The sequence below is a fragment of the Cynocephalus volans genome, chromosome 7, assembly GCF_027409185.1.
Source record: "Cynocephalus volans isolate mCynVol1 chromosome 7, mCynVol1.pri, whole genome shotgun sequence".
NCBI lineage: Eukaryota > Metazoa > Chordata > Mammalia > Dermoptera > Cynocephalidae > Cynocephalus > Cynocephalus volans.
In genome coordinates, this window is record NC_084466.1 from 97085826 (window position 1) to 97106778 (window position 20953).

The following is a 20953-nucleotide window of genomic DNA, read 5'->3' on the forward strand; positions in this document are numbered from 1 at the left end:
CTTCCAGGACCAGGCACAGTTCCACTGAAGTGGGGGAAGAGGACACTACCTCCTAGTGCCCTGGGAAGAGGCCAGGCCCTCACTTCTCCCCTGCCCAGCCACAGGACTGAGAATCGGAATGCTTTCTCTGGAGTTTCTCAAACCCTGGGGTCTGCCGACAAGTTCTCTGGAATCTGAGAGCTCTCTAAGAGACTTGAAAATGTTTGTGTTTTCGTTTTGGAATAGTCTTTAAAAATCAATATAAACATATTCTACATCATCTGGATGCTTGGCTTATAGCCGATTATGTGATCACAGAATTTCAGTGTCTACATTGCACCAGTGTTTATGGGAAGCAGTTAGCTTGTTTTTAAATTGAAGTACAGAGAAACAGACAACGCTTAAGTATACCGCTGGATGAACTTTCACGAAGAGAATGCATCTGTGAAACCAACACTTAGATCAAGAACATTAACAACTAGTTCAAATAAATAAATAAATATTTTTTAAAAAGAAACAATATCATCGCCGCTGTCCCCCTAGAGTCCCTCCTTGTGACCTTCCAGTCCTTCCACACCCCTCCCACAAAGTAACCTGACCATAGATCAGTTTTGCCTGGTTTCCAAGTTCATGTACCTGGGTCATGTAGAATGACTGTGGTCTCAGGCCTCTTTCTCTCAACATTATGCCCGTGAGATTTGTCCATGTTGCTGTGTGTGTGTAGCTGTAGTTAGCAGTTAACTTCTGATCCAGTGTTTCTCAAAGTGGCATCGTCAGAAGTGGTTCTTGGGGTTCCATGAATCTACCCATTACAGAAAGGCGTATTTGGGTGCATGCTGGTTCAGACGGGGGTTGAAAGCACCCAACTGTGGTGCACACAGCGCTGTCCTGGCCATTCACTTCACAGCCTGGGTCTTGCCCACAGGTCCCCTCAGGGCTCCCAGATTTGTCCTTTCTCCTATGCACCCTGCCCAGTAATGCCTCTAGGCCTTTGCAGATGCTGTTCCCCCTGTCTTGATGCCCTCCCCTTGCTTGTCTGCTTAGCAAACACCTGTCTTGTGTCATCTGAAAGGCCACCTCCTGTGGGAGGTCTCCCCTGACTTTCTTGGGCAGATTTAGGCCCCTCTTCTCTGTGCTTCCACAGTGCTTTGTCCACACCACCCTGCAATGTTTCTCACACTGTGTGGTCACTGTAGGTCTGTCTCCCCTTTACGGTGTGGGCTTCTCAAGGCAGGGAGTGTGGGGTGACACTGGACTCACCCTCAGAGTGACCGAGGAGGGAGTTTTGGACACACCTCAGGACTGTCAGATGCAGGGGCAGGGTTCTCTGGCCCAGCTCACCTGCCTCGTTAAACATGGGGTTCAGCTGGGTCTGGCATGCTTGCACCATCAGCAAGGGTGGACAGTGTCAGACTGTGGCACGGGGCTTCCCTGACAAGCCACCACACAAGAGAATTAAGTGCCTGAAGATCCCTGCTTGGGTCCAACGCCAGGCCCCAGGGCCCAAGAGTGAGCTGTTTTACCAGACGGGCATCAGTTTCCTCATCTGTGAAATGCGGACAATGAACCTGATTACCTTCCTCTTTCCTGGGAAGAGTATGAGGTTAATGAATGCCCAGGACCGGATGTGACTCTACTTAAGACCAAGTGCAAGCTGCCTTGGGGCAAGGGAATGGCCTCGGTGACCCTTGGCTCTCCCTGTCCAAGATTGAAGGACAGTGTGAGACCCACAATTCGGCCGCAGCTGCTCATCTTGGTCCCCCACCCTGCCCCGGGTGGGTCTTGGCATGGAAGCCCTAATCTGCTTGCTAAACACCCCTCTCAGTCTTACCTAAATTTGCCCAGCCTTGTGCCCTGCTCCTGCAGTGCCACGTCCACTCCACTGCAGTAGTTTGGGTTTCTTTGTCCCTTCTAACAGAACCCTACTCACGGTGTCCCTCGTCGAGGCAGCCTTCTCTCATCAGTCTTGGGCATGTGGAGGCTCGTCTACACTGTTGGCATTTGTTTAGGATTTGGATCCTAGTTGTTCCCCAACTCCCTACCCCCACCCCATCCTAAGGTAGAACTGGGCCACAGAATGTGACCACAGTGCGACCGTCGTTGGGAGAGGGGGCTCCCCTCTGCTTGGGAAGCGAGAAGCAGCACCCCGTTGCCCTGGCAACCGATCGCACCCCCGCGAGCTTCCTCATTGGCCACTGAGGTGGAGGTCCCGCCTCCACCATCAGAAGGAACCAATCGGAGGCAGACCGGGTGAGACCTGTTGAGGGATTGGCGGGGAGAGGCGTGTCCCTTCCCATCGCGCAGGGACACCACGGGCACGCGATCCCACGGGCACGCGATCGCACTTCTCGTGGCTTCCTGGGTGTGATGGGGCCGTGTCCCAGAGTCAGTGGGAGCCCAGGGTCCGCGAACGGCATCTCGCAGGACATTCCCTCGGGCGGGGCCGGGGAGACGCCGAGCTCGGGGGATGGAGCCAGGGAGGAAGCAGCTTTTCTTCCCAGCAACTCTTGCCTCCAGGGAGGGCTGGCTCCGACGGGCTGCGGCCGGGAGGTTCCCGAGGGCCGCGAGGCGGCGGCGGAGGCGCTGCGGGAGGGCGAGGAGGCAGAGAAGGAAAAGTATTAGGGGAGGGGGTGGGGAGGAGTCCGCCAGCAAAAGACGGCTGAGCTCCAGCAGGTGGAGGAGCCTGGGCTTGGGGTCATGTAGGACCCGGGTTCGAATCTCCGCTCTGCCTACGCCAGCAGCGCGGCCTTGCACACAGGCTCCTTCCTCTCTGCCTCCTGGGGGGTGGAGGAGGGGCGAACACCCGTCACTTTGTGCCGGTCCCTGTGCTGAACACCCTAGGAGTTTTCTCTCCACAGTTCCCTCAAAACGACCGTGAAATAGGTGGGTGCTATCTTTACCCCCATTTTACAGATGAGCACACTGAGGCTCAAGGAGGCTACAAGGGAAAAGCCAAAGTCAGCTCAGACGTGAGAATGATAGAATGATGTGGCCAGGTTGCTGGGGATCTGGGGGAAGTGGGAGGTGCCCCAGGCATCCTGCCCTGCCCGGAAGGAAGGGTTTGTGCCAAGCTGTGAGACTTGGGTGGTTTCCTTTAGCAAAACTGCGTCAGGCCGTCCCTAGAGGTTAACCGCCACGAACTGGTGACAGCGCCTTGACTACAAGAGACCAGAAAGGGGAAACCGAGCCTTCTCGGCAAAGATCCCTTTGCCAGAGACGCAGATTAAAGAGGGAGCCCCGCTGCTCACGGGAAGGAGGGAGAGAGTGTGACTACTTTCTGTCCTTTCAAAATGGTTCGAGGTTCCCTCTGGAAGCTGCGCTTAAGAACAGTAGACCCACTTAACTGAGCATGGTTGGGGTGGAGGCCTGGCAAAGAGTAACTTGGTGGGACAGCACAGAAGAAAGGGCTCTGGACTCGGCATTAGACTGGATCTAATCTCTGAGCCTCACATTCCTCCTCTGTAAAATGGGCTTGATTAAATTATGAGGGTTACGGAAAATACTCATGACACCCACCAGAGCCTTTCTTGATGCCACTAGAATGGGTCAGCCGTCTGCAGGGGTGCTTCCCCTCCTGCCACAGTCTCCCGGGACCCCACAGAGTCACAGAAAGAGGCCTCTGTCCAAATGGCCTTGCAGTTCACCTCCTGGGGCCAAAGTTGGCCGTCTGGTCATTTACAAACACTTATGGAGCACCTAAGAGCACATAAGACCTGGGTCCTGATGATTCCTTTTAATCATCCCAGAACAACCCTTCCTTTCTCCTAAAAAATATTGTTATATTGTCGTCCCCATTTGACAGACTAGGAAACTGAAGTTCAGAGAGGCTGAGAAAGTTCACCATGTGAATTTCAGGCTCTTTCTGAATCAAATGACAGTAAACCTGACTCAAACTGGTTGATACCAGGAAGGGAATTTACTGGCTCTGAAACTGAAAAATTCAGGCATGACTTGGTCTGGAGACGCAAACATGTCCTGAAGACTCATTTCTCTAAATCTCTCCTCTCTGCCTTTGCTGACTTGGCATCACGTTTGGGCTCCTTGAGTGGTCTTCTGCAGCTCCAGGTTCATATCACCCAAGTTCTGGTTCAGTAGAAAAGAGGGTCTGCTCTTGGTTATTGTAATACAGTCTCAGGATTTGCTCTAACTGGACAATCAGCAGTCATGGGGCCACACTGATGAAAGGCACAGGGCAGCGAGGACACGTGCCGATTGGCAAGTCTGGTCACAGGCCCCACGCCTGCAGCCTCCCCTGTACCAATGGGCTGAAAGGGAGGGAGGCAGGAGAGTTTCTGCAAAGGAGGAGCAGAAGAGATGGGGAATAGGCGCCAGTGGCTAACAGGTCACTGAGGTCACTAGGTCGCACAGCTGGAAAGAGGTGGAGCCTGGAGGCCTGGCAGTCTGACTCCAGAATCCACATCCTGATCCTCTGCACCTTCTCCTACAGGTGCCAGCCTAGTGCTAAGCACCTAAGAGAGAAAACAGATTTGGAAAGTGAGGCTCCTGCCCTGGGAGAGAGCCCACCCCTTCCTCGCTGGTCCCGCTGGTCCCACTGGCCCCATGTCAGTCCTCACCACATCCGGTGCCTGTCCCCACCTCAAGGCTTGGCTTCCGTTGTTCCCCAGAGGGTCTTTGAAGGCTTTCTGATGGCTGCAGCCTGGGCTATTGCCTGCCATGCCAGGAAGGCAGTCCAAGGCAGGCAGTAATTTAGCTGGAGTTATGCACTATCCTGGGGGCCTCTTACTTGTTTCTTCAAGCAGAGGGGAGTTTCCTGGGGACCTGGGACTATGCATTCCCTTCCCCTGTGTGTGGTCCCTCTCTGGAACCAGGCAAGATTGGTGCAATAGGCAGTGACTGTGATTTTTTTTTTTTTTTTTTTTTTTGTCTTTTTCGTGACCTGCACTCAGCCAGTGAGTGCACCGGCCATTCCCATATAGGATCCGAACCCGCGGCAGGAGCGTCGCTGCGCTCCCAGCGCCGCACTCTCCCGAGTGTGCCACGGGCTCGGCCCAGTGACTGTGATTTTAAGGGGCCCTCGCAAGGCCATTACCTACCACCTACATTCCTCCTTTATTTTTAAAAATCGTATCATTAGGTGGGATATCACTTTAATTCTAGTTAAAATTCAAATGCCTCGGGGTTTCCTGGGGGTGCCCGGTTAGCTCAGTCAGTTAGAGTGCAGCCTTGTAACATCAAGGTCAAGGGTTTGGTTCCCCATACCAGCCAGAGGCCAAAAAAAAAAAAAAAAAAAACCAGAAGCTTAAACTTCTCTTTAAAAAAAAAAATTTCAAATGTCCCTCAGAGAGGAAGCACAGGAGGTCTTACTATTCACCATTCGCTCACACTCTACTGTGAAGAAGTTTACAGAATTCTTCCTGAAAGCAAGCGCCATTATCATGCACACCATCTACCTGAATGCCTGCTGCACTGATTCAAAAGCTTCTCACAACAACTCTATGAGCTGGGTACTGTTATTATCCTCATCTTAGAGATGAGGAAACTGAGGCCCAGAGAGATTAAGGATCTTAGCAAAGGTCTACAAGCAGTCGAGCAGGGATATGAATGCAGAAAATCTGGTGCCAGAGCCTACACTGCCTGTCACTCCACTGAGATAATCCCTAACACATTTTAGTTTACAAATGTATTCATATGCAGTCATTCCTCAGTATCCATAGGGGATTGGTTTCAAGACCAATTCCTTTACATAAAATGGCTTAATATTTGCGTATAATTTTTTTTGTTGTTTTGTTTCATTTTTTGGCGGCTGCTGGTAAGAGGATCCGAACCCTTGACACTGGTATTACACAAAACTGTGCTCTAACCAACCGAGCTAACCGGCCAGCCCCCTGCATATAATTTACACACATGTTCCTGCATACTTTAAATCATCCGATTACTTATAAAACATAATACAATGTAAATGCTATGTAAATAGTTGTTATAGTGTATTTTTAAAATTTGTATTCTTTTTTATTCTTGCATTGTTATGTTTTTTTGTTTTTTTTCCCTGAATATTTTCAACCCATGGTTGGTTGAATCCACAGATGCAGAACCCAGAGGGCCAACTGCACATTTTTGGACGTCCCTACAATTCAGCGAGGTAGCTGGCATGAGCACGCACATTTTATAGAGGAGGTCATTGAGATGGCTGATCACTTCAGTCAACTGGTGAGCAGCAAATCCGGCATTTACACCCAGTACCCCCATCTCAGATCAGTGCTCCTCCAGGCCCCCAGGCAGCACACGGTGAGTGGTGAGCCATGAGTCAGCTCGCTGGTGTCCTGGGAAAGAGGGACAGTGTGCTGGGGGTGGAGGCTGGGAGCCCCCAGGAGAAACTTGCCTCTTCCTCCCTTCCTCCTCTTCATCTCCTTCCCGCCTCTCTTCCTTCTCTCCTCTCCTTTTTTTTCACTCATTCATACATCCACCTGAGCCCTACTAAGGGTCAGGGCTGTGTGGACCCAATAACCAAAACAAGCACCCCTTACAGTCTAAAACAAACACTCCCACTTGCTATTTCTTGAGTGTTTCCGGAGAGTGGGGCCTGTGCTGGGTCCTGGGCATGCAGCATCTTCATGGCCCTCTTTTTCAGGTAGGAGACTGGGGCTTAGGAAAGGTTGCCCTGAGGCTGACTCCAGTCTGACTCCAGAGTTGGAGCATCTCCCCACTGGGCTGAACTGCCTCCTTTTTGGGGTAGAGTGAGGGTCCTCTGGATACTTACGGAGTGATGAACACTCACACGTGCGCACAAGCACAACGCACACACACACCCCATCTCTTTGACTCCAGACCCCGGCACGGAGTCAGTCATCTCTGTTGTCTTCCAGCACTTGCCTACCACCAGGAGCCAGCCCATCCCAAACAGGAAGCTGAGTGGGGAAAGGCCATCTCGAAAGGCAGGGACAGGCTAAGCTTCAGGCCCCGGGAAGCTCCCGGTGGAACTAGACTAATGACAGTGATTTAACCAGAGATCTTGGAAGGAGAAACCAGGGCTTGGGGAATAGGGGAGAAGTTCCAGTTCATCTTCTTGGACAGTCTTCTCAGCATGACCTCCTTGTGCCTCAGTTTCCTCTTCTGTAAGTTGACCTGCTCACAAGCTTCATCTGAAATATTATCCATCAGAAACTTCCTAGGACCTGCTGGATGCTTCATCCTTTCTGCTTTCTGACCGGGTTCTTCCAGGTTCTTCAGAGAGATTCTGTTTCCCACTTTACAGATGTGGGAATGAGGTGCAGAGAGGTTGGCCTGCAGCCTCATCACAAGTGTTGGAAATGCAATTAGAACCCACCGGGCCTTGAGTCCATTACCCCAACAAATATCTACTAAGCACTCACTATATGCCAGAATCTAAGCTATGCCCAGGACATACAGCAGTGAGCAAGATAGATTTGTCCTACCTCTGGGAGTGCCAATTCCAGTAGGGGGTGACAGATAAGGGAGGAAATGATGGCAGGACAAGTGACAAGAGCTAATAGACTTGGCAGAGCAGAGGGCTTCTCAGGGCTGTCTCAGCTTCCACACTTAGGAGGGCCCAGCAGAGCAAAAGTTTGGGGGCTTTGGAGTTGAAGCAGGGAAGGCTGGGGTCCCTGATCTCAGTATTCCTGGCTCAAGTCGGGTGCTGACTCAGAGGAGGAGTTGGAACTGCCGCACCCTGAAAAATACCCAGACCAAGCTCACTTTCGGCTTCTGCCTGCCGTGCTCAGCCCATGCTCTGCCTGCCTGGAGTTTCAAACCCCAACAGATTCCTTGTCTTGGGTGGTTTCCAGCCCCACCTACTTTCCTGGAGCCCAGTTCACCCATCACTCCTGCCAGGCATGTACCAATGTCACTCTGAGTAACTCCAGGGACCTAGGGTGACCTCACCTGCTCCTGATTCAGTTTGAGTCACCTCCCTGTTTTCTGGAAGGTGGATCTCAGCCATTCTTACCTCATGGTCGGTTACCTGCATCCTGCAGGGGCAGGTGGCAGGTCCCCCTCCCCACTGCTGCTGGTTAACCAGGTCTGTGTCATGCAGGGGGTGTGGGGGAGCCCTGGAAGGGAACCCTTGGCCACCAAGATTAACTCACTCTTTCTACAGCTCACCTCTGACATCTTTCCTGTGACCATCAACATTCTCCAGTCTACTTTCCTGTTTTTGACAGGAAAAGGACGGACATTAACTAGAAAGGATAGCTATTGCTAATCGATCCTTTGCTTGAGCTGGGCACTCTGTAGACATCATCACAGTCTCACAACATTCTATTATTTGTCTTCATTTTCAAGATGTGGAAGTCAAGGCTAAGAGAGAGGACTTAACTCTTCCAAGGTCACAAAGAAAGGAATTAGCCAAGTTAGGATTGGAACCCAGATGTACCTAACTCCAGAGTTGTTTAACTAGGGCCACACACCTACCCACCTCCTCCAGCAGCCTACAGATGGGGGAGAGAAGAGGGAGACCACTGCACACACCAAGCTTCAGCTGCTCAGATCCAGCCTCATGCACTCCCCGGATCCCTTTGTGGTGATGCTGGAAGCATTAGAAGCTCTGAGAGGAGCACCATTTGCTTTACCCAAGAATCTGAGACTAATATAGAAAACTCATACTGAGAGTGGGTTTTTTCCGCTGCAACTCTGACCCCACATTTCCATTTGGCACTGCTCTGATGAAGGCTGTCTGTGGTGAATCTGCCCCTGCAACAGATCTTTTCTTGGGCCCCCAGGCTTTTCCATACATCCTTTGAAATTGGGGTGGAGGCTCCCAAACCTTCAGAGCTCTGGCATTCTGCAAGTCTGCAGGCTTAACAACACCACCAAGGCTTCCGGCTTGTATTTTCCAAAGCTGCAGGTCCAGCCACACCTGGGGCCAATTTAGCCATGGCTGGAGCTGGGGTGCTGGTGCTGTAAGCAGCTTCCCAAGATAGCACTGGGCAGTGAGCCTGTGGAGGGCACCTTGGGCCTGTTCCCCTGAGACCATTTTGTCTCATCAGGTCTCTGGGCCTGTAATGGGAGGGTTGGCTCCAGAGGCTTCTGCAGTGCCTTCATAGCCTTTCCCCCCTTTTCCATTTCTTTTGTACTAATCTTCTTAGCACCATTGCATTTTTCTCTTGAAAATGCTCTCTGCTTCTCTACCACATGGCCAGCCTACAAATTTTCCAAATCTTTAAGCTCTGCTTCCCTTTTAATTATAAATTCTGGCTTTATGTCAATGCTTTTGCCGCCATAGCTCAGCACAGGCTGTTGCAGGTAGCCATGCAGCTTCCTGAATGTTTTGCTGCTTAGAAATTTCTTCTAATAAATACTCTGGTTCAGCATCTTTAAGTTCCACATTCCATAAAACTTTGGGGCATAAACAGAATATAGCCAAGTTCCTTGCCAGTTCATAGCAAGGGTGATCTTTACCCCAGTTTCCAATAAGTCCTTAGAATGATCTTTACAGTCCATATTTCTATCAGCATTCTGCTCACCATCAATTAACCAGTCTCTAAAATGTTCCATCATAACTGGGTGCTAAGAGAGAAGGAAGGAAGGAAGGAAGGAAGGGAAGGAAAGAAGGAAAGGAAGGAAGGAAGGAAAGAAAAGAAAGAAAGAAAGAAAGAAAGAAAGAAAGAAAGAAAGAAAGAAAGAAAGAAAGAAAGAAAGAAAGAAAGAAAGAAAGAGAAAAAGACCACAACAGTATGTTGAAGTTTCAGAAGGAGAGAACAAACCAAAGGATACTAGAGATGGCGTAGAGGGAGGGAGGGGGTTTGGGAGTGATAGGTTGGGTAAAAGGCATATAGAAAAATTACAATTTGTAATAATGAATACACTAATAATAAAAAACAAAAATTAAATTAATAATAATAAAAATAAAATGTTCCAAACTTTCCCCGGTTTTCTTGTCTCCTAAACTTTTACCAGCATCTAGGCTTTTTCTAGCTTGTTCCTCCAAATTCCTCCAGCCTCTCTCCTCAACACCCAGTTCCAAAGCCACTTCCACATTTTCAAGTATTTGTTAAAAACAGCAAGCCACTTCTCTGGTACCAATTTTCTGTACTAGTCTGTTTCTATTTCTTCTAACAGAAATAACTGCAACTGGGTGATTTATTAGAAAACAAAGTTTATTGCTTACAGTTTCGGAGGCTGGGAAGTCCAAAGCCCGTGGAACACATCTGGTGAGAGTCTTCTATGGTGGTGGCTTTAGAGTAATGCAGGGGTCTCACGTGGCAGAAAATGACAGAGCAGAGAGAGAGAGAGAGAGAGACTCTCATGTGCTCTTCTTTTAAAGCCCTCAGACCATGCTCCTGACCACCATTATTAATCCATCCACTACTGCACGGTCCTACAATCTAATCACCTCTTCAAGGCCCCACCTTTCAGTTACCATTATAGGATTTCCCACCCTCTTTACACTGTCACAGTGGGGGCTAAGTTTTGAGGCGACATTCAACCCAAGGCTCCTCTCCTTGTTAGTGGGCCAGACCTGTGCTGCTTGGTGGGAGTCAGGGTCAGTCATCCTGCTGCATTTTTAGGTGGGCCTAGGCGTACCCATCTCAGTCACCATGGTCTGCTCCAGATTTCTCCCACTTGGCCTCTTGGACTCCAGCCTCCCTCTGCCACCCATCCAGCCTCCATGCCAGGTGAGGCTGTGCAGCCAGAGCTGTGCTGTCCAATACCGAGGCCACTAGCCACATGTGGCCATTGAGCACTGGAAGTGTGACTAGTACAGCTGAAGATCTGAAATTTCAATTTTATTTAGTCTTAATTTACATTTAAGTTTAAAAATTGGTACTCAATTCAGTTATTGAAAAATGTTTACATATGTTTGGAACAACTTGGACATGTAAAATTTACTTTTTTAGCTGTAAATTTTATAAAATCTAAATACAGATAATCTTCTGATGAAAATTTAGCTAGTGCTGTAAGCATAAACTAGGCACCAGATTTGGAAAGCTTAAAAGAAAACATAAGATATCTCATTAATATGATTCATGTTGAGATTTACTATTTTTACACATCAGATTAGATAAAATATATTATTAAATTAATTTTACTTGATTCTGTATTTTAATGTAGCTACTGGAAATATTTAATTACTTATGGGCTCATGATGTATTTCTGCTGGATAGTGCTAGCCTAGAGGTTAAGTGTGTGGGTTCAAATCCTGTCTCTGTATGGCCTTGAGTAACTTAACCAATCTCTCTTGGCCTCAGTTTTCTCACCTGTAAAACAGGTAGCACCTTCCATATAGAACTGATCAGAAGAATAAATGAGGTAATGTTTGTAAAGCATTTAGGACAGTGCCTGGCAAACAATAGGTACGTGAAAAAAAATTCCTTTTACCATGACACTCCAAAGTGCGATTTGGTGAATCTCAGCAATATTTACTGAGCCTACTACGTGCCAGGCCCTGGGGACATGGTAGGTAACAAGCCCCATAATGCCTCTGACCTCGTGGAGCTCCATACTCTAGACGGGAGGCGACCACTAAACAAAGACACGGGCTAAGTTTGGGTGGTGAGAAGTGCGGTGGAGAAAATGAAATGCAAGGATGCGCCAGAGAGTGGCTGCTTTAGCTGTGGTGGCCCGGGAAGGCTTCCCTGTGGAGCAGGGGACGGTTGAGCTAAACCCCATCATCCAGGAGCAAATCAGGTGAGGTTCTGAGGGAAGGGTGTTCCTGGGCAGCTGCTGTTTTCTGTATTCTGCCGTCTGCGTCACCATATTTTCCATTTCCTGGACCCCACTCTGTCCCGTGTTCATGGCAACCCCTTTCTCATCTGTTCTGCACTCTCTGCCCACACAGATCTCCCTCTCTTTTGCCCTCCAGCTCGGGTGCCCCATTCTAGGAAGCTTCCCTTGATGGTTCCTGTCCCCACACTGGTCTCTCTCTGGGGTTCTTCCAGACAGAATACTTTGTTCTACATCACCCTGGTTCCTTCCCACCCCTCACCTTGCCTCGTCTTTCTAGGTCAGTCATGCCTCCCCCACAAACTTGCCCCTTTCCTAGGGCAGGAACCAGAAACAGGTCTTCCACTCCTGGCACTGAGCTGAGTCATTCAATAAAACCTGTAGATTGCCAGAGCCGCGCTCTGGGGACACCGAGAGTCCTGTCTGCCCAGGCAGAGTGGAAAATCCCTCACTGGAGGAAGGGCTGTGGAAATTTCTTCTTAACTTTCTCCTTCCAGACTTGGACTCACCCCAGAAAGCAGTCAAGCATTTGCCAGTGACTGGCAAGGTGGCTCTGTTCTCCCCCACCCCCACCCCAGGCCAGAACCCAGGGAAGGTGACCGGTTGGGGCTGGGGAAGCGGTGGCAGCTAGAAGCTGAGCTCTGCCTCAAAGAATCACTCTTACGTGTCATCCCGCCCCACCCTCTTGGTTCAAAGGTGAAGACACAGGGGACAGTGGCAAAACCATACAAAACTGCAGGTCTCCCCACCCTCAGCTCAAGTTCCTTCAGTTGTCCCATGTTTCTCGGTTTCCTCAAGGTGTAAAATGGAAATAATAATAATAATAGTAGCTTCCACTAGAGCTGGTGATATGTTAAGAGAGTTGAAGATGTGCAGCAGTCCATAACAAGCATGATTTCTCTTCTCCAGCCCGGGCTGGGACTGTGTCACTCTCTCTCTGGGGAGGCTGACCTGGGGTGTGGGCCTGCCGGGGGAGCTTGAATGGGGGTTTGAAGTTACCACATGGGGAGGTTCGAATTGTCTGTGGATTGGCCCACGTTTGTTTTGTTGCTTTTTAAATGTATGTGGATGCAGTTATGGTGAGCAAAATGCAAATTCACTTAACATTGCCACTGAAGTCACAGGTTTGTCACAATGTGCTCAATCAGTGATAGCAAAAGCCAACGAAAAATTTTGTAGGTTGAGAATGGGTTAAGGGCCTCTGGGGGTGGAGGGTGCTGGACTGCTCTCATGTCCTCTGAGATGAGCCAGCCCAAATCAGCTCTATCACTCTGTACCCCAGGCCTCAGTATATCCCCCAGAGGGGCTCGACATGGAATCAGAAATGTGCTGGGGGAGGCCTGGGTGAGAGAATGAGCAGCGCACACTGCCCCCGCTTCTTCAGGGCTGAGGCTCACCCTTCCTCCTCTGGAAACTGTCCTTACTCTGGCAGATGGCCTCTCCTCTGATTTCCCAGAACGTCATGGAATACTGAAGATCCATAGCCCTCATCTGGCCCTTCCTCACTTACCACCTTGTAGGAAATGGGTGCAGTGGGACTTGAACGTTGGGGTACTTGGCATTGAACCAGGGTATGGAGGGACACAAAAGTGCTTGAAAGTGTTATGCGCTGTTGGTGGGAATGTAAAATGGGGCAGCCGCCATGGAAAGCAGTATAGCAGTTCTCAAACAATTAAAATCAAATTATCATATGACCCAGCAATCCCACTTCTGAGTATATACCTAAAAGAAGTGAGAGCAGGGTCTTGGAGAGAGAGTTTTACCCTCATGTTCATTGTAGCATGGCTCAGAGTAGCCAAGGGTGGAAGCAACCCAAGGATCCACGACCGAAGAAAGGATAAGCAAAATGTGCTACATGAATACAACGGAATACTATGCAGATGCGGAAAGGAGGCCAATCCTGTCACGTGCTACAACACGGATGAACCTTAAGGATATTATGCTAAGTGAAATAAGCCAGTCACAAAAGACAAATACTGTCTGATTCCTCTTCTGTGAGGTACCTAGAGCAGTCAAATTCACAGACAGAAAGGAGGCTGGAGGGTGCCAGGGGAGGGGGAAATGAGGAGTCGCCATCTAATGGGTAAAAAGTTTCAGTTTTGCAAGATGCAAAAGTTCTAGAGATAGTTTGTACAACAGTGTGAATATACTTAACACTACTAGGGCTGGCCCGCTAGCTCAGTTGGTTAGAACTTAGTGTTATAACACCAAGGTCAAGGGTTTAGATCCCTGTACCCGCCAGCCACAAAAAAACCCAAAAAGACCCCACTTAACATTACTGAACTGTACACTTTAAAATGGTTCAGATAGTAAGTTTTATATTATGTGTATTTTACCACAATAATAATAACAAGAATAATAATAATAGTGCTTGCAAGTGAAGTGGTGGGTTTGAGATGTCATGGTTCTTTCCTTCCTTCCTTTCTTCTACAAATGTTCTTTGAGCATTTTCTATGAGCCGGGCACTTCACGTGAAAAGTGAAGACTGACATTCTACTCTCAGAGACAGACAATAAATAAAATTTGGACTAATGTGATCATGGTTTCTATTTGCTTTGCTTTTCTTAGTGAAAAATTTACAATATTTACACTAAATGGAATCATAGTTATGGAGCCATAATTTATGTTTTAAAGTTTCGAGGGCTCATTTTATATACTTTTTTTTTAGGGGTGTGTTAAGTTTTTTTAAAATTGAGATATAATATGGTCGACCCCGTGGCTCACTCGGGAGAGTGCGGCGCTGGGAGCGCAGTGGCGCTCCCGCCACGGGTTCGGATCCTATATAGGGATGGCCCGTGTGCTCACTGGCTGAGCACGGTGTGGGCGGCCCAAAGCCAAGGCATGAGTTCCCCTTACCGGTCACAAAAAAAAGAAAAAAAAATGGAGATATAATATGCATATAGTACAATGCAGCCTTTTTTAGATGTACGATTCTCTGAATTTTGACAAATGTGTACTTTAAAAAAAAGAAAACTCAGTTGGCCAGTTAGCTCGGTTGGTTAGAGCCCAGTGTTATAACACCAAGGTCAGTGGTTCAGATCCCAGTATCAGCCAGCTGTCAATAAATAAATAAAGTTTACTGACATAATTTACATATTATAAACTTCACCTGTTAAAAGTGTACAATTCAATGGTTTTTAATATATTCACACAGTTCTGCTGCCACTATCATAATCAATTTTAGAACATTTTTATCATCCCCAAAAGAAACTCTATACCCGTTAGCAGTCACCCCCTATTTTCCCTCAACCCCTCAGCCCTAAGCAACCACTAATCTACTTTCTGTCTCTATGAATTTGCCTATTCCAGACATTTCATATAAATGGAATCGTATAATATGTCATCTTTTGTGACTTGCTTCTTTCATTTAGTGTAATATTTTTGAGGCTCATCCATGCTGTAGCATGTATCAGTATTGCATTTCTTTTTATTGCTAAATAATATTTTATTGAATAGATATACCATATTTGGATATCTAATCAGCTATCGATGGACATTTAGGTTCTTTCCACTTTTTTGGTATTATGAATAATGCTGCTATGAACGTTCGTGAACAAGTTTTTATGTGAACATGTTTTCATTTCTCTTGGGTATACACCTAGGAGTGAAATTGCTGGGTCATATGGTAACTCTATGTTTAACAACGTTTTGAGGGTCTGCCAAACTGTTTTACAAAGTGGCTGCACCATTTTACACTCCCACCAGCAATGTATGAGCATTTCAGTTTCTCCACATCCTCACCAACACTTGTTAGCTTTTTTCTCTTAAAGAGAGTATAACCATCCTGGTTGTATGGAGAGGTATCTCAGTGTAGTGTTGATTTACATTTCCCTAATGGCCAATGACATCTTTTCATAAATGGTTTATTGGGCATTTGTATATCTTCTTTGTTATTAATTTTTTTTTTTTTTTTTAAAGATGACCGGTAAGGGGATCTTAACCCTTGACTTGGTGCTGTCAGCACCACGCTCAGCCAGGGAGCAAACCGGCCATCCGCACATGGGAACCGAACCCGGGGCCTTGGTGTTATCAGCACCGCACTCTACCAAGTGAGCCACGGGCCGGCCCTGTATATCTTCTTTGGAACAATGTCTGTTCAGATCCTTTGCTCATTTTTTAATTGAGTTGTAAAAGTTCTTTATTATTCTACGTGCTGATCACTTATCAGATATATGATTTGCAAATACTTTCTCCCAGTCTGTGGGTTGTTTTTTCTCTTTCTTGATGGTGTCCTTTGAAGCACAAACATTTTTAATTTTGATAAAATCCAACTTGTCGGGTCTTCTCTTTTATCACTTGTACTTTTGATGTCTTATCTAAGAAATCATTGCCTAACCCAAGATCACAAAGATTTTCTCCTATATTGTCTTCTACGAGTCTTATAGTTTAGCTCTTCCATTTAGCCTGTGATCCACTTTGAGTTAATTTTTGTGAACACATATTTTTTAAAAAAGCAACTCAGATTTATTGAGGTATAATTTACCTTACAAAAAACTGTATACAGTTTTTATTGTATACGATTTTTTTTGAAGGTTTACAATTTAATGCACGTTGAAACCTGTTGAACATGTTCTTTGGACATTGATCTCATTCTCAGTCTTTCTGTCTCACATTAACCTGCCAGCAACAATGTTCAAGTAAGATTTTTTTAATCTTCCTTCTCCCCCAAGTTCTCCCCAAACTCATCTGCATAGCTTTTCTGCTTCTCCCTCCTCCTTTTCTGCCTAAGCTTTTTATTCTATAGATCATTTTTCTTTTTATCCAAGTGGCTGGGAGTCAGATTGCCAGTCTGCAAACTTGTGCACTACAAGAAAGGCATGCAACCCAGCCAGGAGGTTGAACTGCATGAGAATATGCTCCATTATGCACAGGTGCAAGCAGGGCCAGGACTAGGGTGAGACAGGGGAGGCACAGAATGCAAAATTTAAGGAGGCACTCACTCTCAGGGTCTCACAAGTGATAACCCTGTACTTATTAGTGAGTACCTCCTTAAATTTTGAGTGCTGGGCAACTCTCTTGTCTCATCCCCATCCCAGCCCTGGGTGCAAGGGTCTAAGAGAATCTATGGTTTAGAAAAGAATATCATCCTCCTAGTTCAGGAACAGCTTTGACTGAACTTCCATATACCTCAATACAGATATTAAGAGTAGCTTCTACATTTTTAAATGGTTGAAAATGGAAAGAAGAATAATATTTCATGACATGTGAACATTATATAAAATTTGAATTTCAGTGTTCATAAATAAAGGCTATTAGAACACAGCTACATTCATTTCTTGTGTGTTGCCTATAGCTGTCTTCAGGTTGTAATGGCACAACTGAGTAGCTGTACAGCCTCCAAAGACTAAAGTATTTATTATCTGATCCTTTATGGCAAAAGTTCACCTACCCCTGGCTCAGACCACCCGTCTCTCCCTGCCTAACTCCTATGCATCCTTCAGGCCTGAGCTTAGTCTCTCGTCTTCTCTGTGGCCTTCCCTGCCAGTCCCCAACTCCCACCCTGGACCCCAGTCCAGAGTTTCCCTGACAGTCAGTGCTCCATACGTATTTCTTGAATGACCCCTGAATTATGAATGAAGAAAGGTAGTTTTCACCCACTCCTGATGTTTCCTCCTCTCCTTCCCCCTGACCCAGCACAGGCTTGTTAGCTGTCTTCCCCCTGACCCTGGGAACCCGGGACCAGCTCTTTTGTGCAATACCGAGGACAGAATCAGGATTTTCCATTGAGTCCTATGGACTCAGAGACCCAGGCTTGTCACCTCCCCAGACTTGGCCTGAAAAGACAAAGAAGGGCCATGCTGGAATCTCCTCGTCCTTGGCTCCTCATTTCAACTGACTGTAAAAGCCCTTGGGACGGTTTCCAGCCATTTTGCGTTGACGAGGGAGCACTCGAGATTGCCGTGTGCTGCGCTGCGGAGGGCTGGGGAGGAGAGGAGCCCCCTCCTCTCTGCTCTTCAGTCCTCACCGAGCAAGCGCTTCCACGTTGGCTGGAGAGAATCTAGCTTCTGTTTCTCAGTGGCGGTCGGGGATGAGGGCGGTGGAAAAGGGATAGGGACAGCTTGCAGTGATTGTAAGTTGGGAAGATCATTCTTGGGGTGTGGGAAGTGTTTGGCTAGTTCTTTCAAACCACCTGACCCCAATGCTCTCATTAATAGACCCGAGACAGTACTCTCCCCGCACAAGAAGATCCAAGTACTAATTCCAGCTCTGCCATTAACTGCTTATGACTTTGAGCAAGTCGCTTTAGGGCCTGGGACTTTAGTTGCTTTGGGTATAAAAGACAGTGAGGGTGGGCGTGTTTGCATTGCCTGCCATGTGTCAGACACTGTGCATCGTACACAGTTTTACATATACAGTTCAATTAGTTTCATTTTACATACTTTAACTCACTCTGTATTGTTGGATATTTTTTCCTGGGAAGTCAGGGATAGGGAGAACTGGAATGTGTGCCCATTTTCTCTTCTCCTTATGCCCTACAGTTGTGCTTGTAAATGAGTGTGTGCTTATGTGTGAGTGTGTGTGTAAGAGAGAGAAGGCATTTTGACATCAGCTTCTTAAAGGTTTCTACTTACTTTGGCTTTCTCTTGCAGCCCTCATGGACCTATTTAGTTTTATATAGGTTGAATGAATGAATGGGTGAATGAAGTAATCATGAGACAGTCCACCAATCTCTGTCTTCAGAGCCACCAGCACCACATGGTCACAGGCTGCATCTGCTGCCCCAGACGTTTCCATGAGGCTGCCTTGGATGGGACTGAGACTCCTCAGCTGGGCACCTGTGTGGACATGTCATGTCTGGGTTTAATGGTCCACTTTCTGATTTGTGATTCCTTCCTAAAGAGTCCCCCATTCCAGGGTAATTACAGAGTCCTGTAATGATCTATCAGTTGGGCCTGCTTTCTGTGTCCCACGTTTTCTCAGCCTTCTGCTGGGCTGACCTTCAGTACTTGGCCACTTCCAGCTGCAAAAGCAGGCTTTGGCTGACCGAGACCGCCTCTGAGCTGGGGAACCTAGAGGACTTGGGGCTTGCGTGGAGGGCTCAGGAGACCACATTCCCCTTCTTAGCCCTGCAGTCCCACTCACTGAGCCACTCTGGGCCTTGGCATTTCCTTCTGCACCATAAGATGGAATTAAAGGAATCTTATGTATGGTGCTTAACATGTGCCAGACTTAGAAGAATCCAGCTTAGAAGTGCAGCTGTCTGAGCATATTCCCCCAAAGTGGTGTTTTTTACAAGAATTTATTAAGGTCATATATTGACATGACTGTTGACTTTCGAGAAGATGTTAGAGGAAAGCAAGCCAGGGGTTGGGGGGAGTCAAAGCGCGGCCCCCGTGGAAGGGCACGGCTCTGCAGCCAGCTCCACCTCAGCTCAGGCCCCATCGATGGCGCAGCCGCTGGCTGCTGCTGCCCAGGTGGACACGGCTACATCAGTATGTATATCATTTCCCACTACTATCCTCACTTCACAAGCTTAGAGAAGTAAAGTGACTTGCTTCAGGTCATTGGCTAAGAAATGTCTGAGCCAGGATTTGAACCCAGATTTCACCAACTCTAAATGCGTGTGGCCTTAGCCACTAAGGACACTACCTCCCTTCTAGGACCTCAGTCTTTAATATTTCTCTAAACTAGGCAGGAGCCATAATGAAAAAAACTGAGTGTTTCTTCCTTGCAATCCCCTCTCCTTAGCCTGAGTGTCTGAGGCTGGTGGAGAAACTTGTGTTCTCTGAGTCTAGGGAGAGAGGGATGATCAGGGCTCAGACAGCTAAAACTTAGTTAACCACTGCATGCCAGGCCTGAGGGGAAACTAAGGGTGTCCCATAGAGCTGGGGGGGATAAAAAACAAGCACACACAGTGAGATCATTGTATAATAAGTTGTCACTACCGCAATTGTGAAAGATGAGGCAGGGGGGAGGCAGAGGGGAGTCATAAAAGGGTTGGAACTTGCTCTGGGCCTTAGCGGAAGGGCAGGGTTTACAAGCAAAACAAAGCAACCACATCCTTGATGGAGGGCACTAGAGTGAGCAGTCTGGGGCTAGAGAAGTGGGGAGACCAAACTGACCTATATCAAAGCAAGGGGAGTGGTGGGGGGTAAGCCTGGATGGGGAGTATAGGGCCCAGTACCGAAGGGCTTGAAAGGCAGACAATGGGATCTGGCAATAGGGAGCTATTGCAGGTTCTAGAGCAGTGACCTGATGAGGTAGGAAATAAGATAAGAAAGGGAATCCTACACAAAGGGAGGTAAACAATACAAACTTTATAGGCCCAATAGAACAATTTCTGGAACCATTTTCTGAAGTTGAACATTATATGTACGTCTTTAACCTTTATTAGCTTTCAGGCATAGCAACAAAGGAATCTGTTCCATCTTCTCTCAGGGAGCCCAACACTTGGGCAAAGCTCCCTGCCACATCTTAGGAGACCTAAGGATCCAGAGCCGGCTTGAGCCTCAGCGAGCCTCTTCCCCTTATTGTGAAACCCAAGCTACAGGGCTCGCACTTGAGGACCCTTCTGTCCTGCTTCGGTGGGTTTTCAGGCCCTGCCAGAATTAGGTAAGTAAGTCTGGCTGCCGAAGAGGGCGTCTCAGCTGAGCCGTCTTGGGAAGTCAAGTCTTCCTCTGGCCTCAGTTTGAACATTTAAGAAAAAGGGCTGAGTGGGCTCGTCTGCCTCCCTGGCTTGAGGGGTTAATGCTGACCAAGCCATCCAGCTTCATGCCTCCAAATACCAGCAGGGCTCTCTGGGGACAGTTGTTTCCTGTACTCCTCTTTTGAGACCAGGGAAGCAGGGTCATGAGCACTGGCACAGATCTCAGTTCCTGGGAAAGTGCCCCTCAGTGCCCATGTACTGAGCCTGCTTCATCCTCAGCCCCGAAGCCGAGAGGCTAGAGTGGAAGAGGTCAGCCCTTGTCCAAGAAGATAGTCATGCCAGTCCTTGGGCCTCTATCTGCTACTAATCTGCAGTGCATTACAAAGACCCGCTCCATCCCCCCACCCCCCATCTCCCACCCCCATGCAGCAGCTATCAGGAGGTGCTAAGAAAATGGGTGCTCTGGGCACTTTCTTCATTGTTAATGCCACCCATTTTCAATGGGATCTTAACCCTTGAATTGCTGTTGTCAGCATCACACTCTCCCAAGTGAGCCATGGACCGGCCCTATCACCACCCATTTTCAAATCTACCTCTCACCCGAGTTCATTAATTTTGGGGAACAAGTCACTCAGTTTTACCAAAGAGATGTGGGTGTTGCAAGCCATCCCAAAGCTCAGGAGCCTGCATCAAAATCGCTAATGGAAATGCAGACTCTGGGGCTCGGCCGGAGGTGCTCAGTGGGAA